The 4661-nt window shown below is 30.6% G+C and overlaps 1 long non-coding RNA gene across 1 annotated transcript; it reads left to right on the forward strand.

The window, feature by feature from the left end:
* Positions 1–1540: 1540 nt before the first annotated feature.
* LOC132746652 (uncharacterized) lies at positions 1541–3661 on the forward strand. Its single transcript, XR_009628008.1, has 2 exons — positions 1541–2350; positions 3221–3661. It is a non-coding gene; the product is annotated as an uncharacterized LOC132746652 (long non-coding RNA).
* Positions 3662–4661: the final 1000 nt, after the last annotated feature.

The following is a 4661-nucleotide window of genomic DNA, read 5'->3' on the forward strand; positions in this document are numbered from 1 at the left end:
TGAATTGACCTTTTGAAGGTCAGGGTCAAGTTTATTTTCTTGGTATCCACCCTCATCGTCTTCAGCATACCAGTATTAGGTTAAAACACTCAAGATATTACTTGTACTATAAAATGCCTCCAGCATTCATATTTTCTTAAAATCAGTCTTGTCTATAAGTGATAAAGTACTTTCATAATATGTTTTGAAATAACTACTGGTTTAAACTTTGGGTAAGGCAATTAATTCAGGTATAATGCCGTCTTTCACGAGCAACATACGCCCCGTTTCTCGTAAATATAGTATAAATGTCATCATTTTGTTACTTGTGTTTTTCTATTAAAATTTATTCAAATGTTTTAATAACCCTCGATAGAAATGAAAAGGAAAGTTCAAAAGTTGAAATTGCAAACCTTTAGCATCGCCTTATGCTGATTTAAATTTTCAGTGTAATATGCTATTGAAAATAATGATCACGAAGGACGAGAAAAATATAACAATTCCGAAGTGAAATTCGAGACAACATTTTACGGCTGTCATACAGGACACGACACCGGTTGTTTTGACTATAAACATTTGGAAAAGGAGATATTCTCTGAGTGCAATGCTACATAGAAAGTATTTAAGTGTAAAGCTTTTACGGTATAGGTATGTAAATAGAGAAAATAAGAGTCCAAATTGAACGTCCAATACGGCAGAATAAAAAATGTTGAGGATTCGGTTAACCTCGATTGGACTTACTTTTGCCACTCCCAGATTTAGCTTAGGTCAATGTCACTTTTACTAAAATCGTATTCTGGAGGAAAAGAGTATAATTAATGGATACATTTTAGTCTCATTGTATTGCAATAAATTGCCCGGGAAATGAATAAATCAAACACAGAGAGAGCGTTCTGTGTTACACAATATTTCCTCGGCTTTTTTGTGTAATTTTCTATTGAATGGAGTGTCGTGTAGTTTTAATTTCAATCTATGTTCAGAATATTCTAAATGTCATAAAAAAGGTATATGCTGCTAAAAGGCTGTTGATACGCTATGCATTTTACAAAAATACAAAATCTGAGTGGCAAGTCTTTGTGTGCATTATTGTGACTTAATGTTTACTGTTCACAACAACCAATTATGTCGAAGAAACTATATGTGTTCTTATAAAACATAATTAAAAGATCATGTTTATAATCCAATTTGTCCATTCATATTTACTTTAATATGCCTGATTCTACAGAACCTTTTTTAACCTTCTTATATACTAATAATAGTCGTTTTAAAGACATAAGTAGTTTAATTAGATAATAATAGTCTATTGATATTAATGCGATGTTATGTATTTTATTTGTTTACTGATAAAGTTTTATGAAGTTAAATATGTAAACTATGTACATTGATAGGAATTAAGTAAAAAATAATCTATGATAATATCCGCGCTCAAAGAAACGAAGTGTCAGTGGTCTTCTTAATTTTTGTTTGTTTTTAAAACATAAATAAACTTAGCCTGCCTTATCTTATAGAACAAGAAGAAATACTGTTTTAAAGTAAATGTTTTATCAAGATTGATCTTAGTAACAATATATATGTAATCATAGCAAGTTAACATTCTTTTCCAACACTAAGTTTCAACCAAACACAAAAAGTTAATGGTTAGCTGTTAGCCTTTTTTAATTCGACATTTGCAATTCTGATTTACACCAATGGTTTGTAAATTTAAATGAATGCACTGTTGTTTCGTCAATATCAACATAAAGTAATAAAAACAAAATAATATAGAATAATAAAATGCAAATATACTTTAAACATAGTAACAAATTCAGTGTGCCTGACACGACTTTAGCTGCATCATTGTCATTAATCATAAACCTTCATTAGAGGAAGTGAGGGTCAAACTAATATATCCTCAATAAAACTTGACATACTTTATTCTGAACAGATCAGACAGCCTATCACCTTATTTATAATATACTTAGTCAGTCTTAACATAATACGTGCACAACATTAATGTCAACAATAAATAATAAAATTTAAATAATAAGCCATCATTAATTAATAGTCCTTACATATGATAAATATCAAAATGCATGGTTATATAAAATACTCTTAACATTAATTAATCTATCAATAGTAATAAATATGATTCATCACTGAAAACAAGATAAAAAGGCTGTCTTTTTTCTACTGCACTATATTCTGACAGTAACTTACACTGGAAACTACTTCCAATCTTTAAAGTTTGTTTACACTATTTCGTGATATCTCAGGTGTTAGTTAAAAAATATGAATACAAAGTTGATTATTGTGAGCATATGTCTTTTGAACTTTGTAGTTGTTATATTAGCTGATCCTGATGACATTGTAGAGGACACATACAGCAACCTGGGTGAGTCTTACGTTTTCTTCTCTTTATTTTTAAATGATTCAAACTGTTTAAAATTCCTGTCGTTTAGTAAGACTTTTTCGGTACATCAAATATTTTTGCCTTGCACTAGTCTCGGTTTCAGAACAGTTAAAAAGGCCGATATCATCCTTAGTTAGCAGTTTATTGTAAGGTTAAACTGATATGACAGCTCAATCAAACCGAGACTGCAACATTTTATTTTATTCCGTTCTGGCCTTTCTTTAGGGATTCCGCTTTTTTCTCTATCTAAAATAATAAAATATGTTAAAACGTGCAGTTTTGTTATATACTTATTTACTTGTTAACAGCTATGGAAGTAATAAAGGAAATATCTATTTCTATATAAATTACTATCATTTCAAGGAAACAATTAGGATTTTATAGACAGGTTTACTTAATTGTTTTTAAGATTCATTTGAAGGTTTTAAACTATCTCTAGTGCAATATATCATAATAACCGATGTTCATGTTTAAACAAACATATGTCAGAACAAAAGCAATCAAATAGCTATTAAAATGTAAAGAGTGTAACGATGCATTCATTCATCAATAATTATAATGTTGCACTGAAAGTGCAAGCAAGACGATATATATTAAATTTTAATGCTCTATCAGTAAAAATGAAGGCTCAGAAAATATCAAAATGGTTGGTCACATGAATTTACATTATTGTATCGGAAATTTAAAAATCTAATTTATTATCTGTGTAATGATAATTGTGACCTTGATTATGTTTCCGCCGATTTATAATACATGTGTTAATATGGTAAATGCATAATTAATTTCTATTTCTATGAATCAATCTATTATTAAAATAAACTGTATATCTTAATTTCAACTTTTCTGTTACAGTTACTCTAAAAATGATAAGGCTTTGTCGCCAGCTGAAAGGTGGAATGAGGAGCTACTGTTTGATACAAGTGATGAATCGACTAGGATATGATGTCAACATGCCAACATTCAACGATATAGTGCCCTCGTATTAACAGAAATATAATGAAGAAGAAAATAAAAACTGCTTAATATGTACTCGGTGTTTTTTCACATTTAAGTGCCTGTTAAATGTTTAAGTTTTTTTTTACATTATGAAAATTAAACTTTAACTAAACTTAAAGAAATTTTGCTTCTTAATGTATAAAATATTTATTGAATCAATACAATTTAGACAAGACACTTTCTAGTTGCCATGTTGTCTGTTATTTTTGTTATTTAAAACAGAAAATGTTGTTATATGATTTGCAAATCGATATTTAAATACACGTACATGTTTGTTAAATATCTTATACATCGTTATTTTGTGTTGTTTTATTTTCTCCACCGAAATAGAAAATTCATTTGAAATAGCTTCTATACCGTTTAATTTCATATATTTTGCTGCAGCGATTTGTGATTGACGATTCATTTACACATGGAAATGCTTCACCATTTTCATGTTAAGCTTAACTCGGTGGAAGGGTGTTTGTATAAAGTCAAAGTCAAAATATCTTTATTTTTCATCAGTTCACAAAAAGTGACAACATGATACATTCCAAAAATTATGAAACAATTAAATTCGGGTAAAAAATAGGACAAAGTAGGCTAGCAAAGATCACATTTTAAAAAAAGTGAAGATCCTTTCATAAAGAAAAGGAAAAGTTGATTTAAAGTTTCTGTTTTTGTATATAACTTCAGGCTACGAGAAAGTGTGAGAAAATTATTATATTCCAATATGACAAATTGATTCAAAAATGATAAAATAAAAAACTTATAGGCGGAGAAAAGTTGATTTAAACGAAGTTAATGTACACCAAACGATTTTTATTATTATCTCAATTTGTCTTGATATGTCGATTAGGTTTTTGTAAAGTAAGGCAACGCTCCTATTTTTATATTTACAAACTAATGCGCGTGTAGTCTGTGACCTATATCCGCGTGACATACCCAGTCTGAACAAAAAATAATGAGCCGCGTCACGACAAAACCAACACAATGGGCCCGCGACCAGCATGGATCCAGACCAGCCCGCGCACCCGCGCAGTCCGACCAGGACCCACGCTGCTCGCTAACAGTTTCTCTACCTGTAATAGGGTTTGTAAGCGCAGGCCGGTCCGGATCCATGCCGGCCGCAAAACCCACCACGTTGGCCCCGTCGCGACACGGCTAAAATGATCTCTATTAAGTAACGCGGAATCGGAATCTTTCGCTTGAGTAATTTTAATTGTAAACGTTGTAAGACGGTATGTTTACATAAGGCGAGACGGAATTTTTTCTATCTTTTTTTTTTTGAAATTAAGTTTCAAAAAGCTGTGGCACC

Source organism: Ruditapes philippinarum, unplaced genomic scaffold, assembly GCF_026571515.1.
Source record: "Ruditapes philippinarum isolate M1 unplaced genomic scaffold, ASM2657151v2 ctg14441_1_1_1_1, whole genome shotgun sequence".
NCBI lineage: Eukaryota > Metazoa > Mollusca > Bivalvia > Venerida > Veneridae > Ruditapes > Ruditapes philippinarum.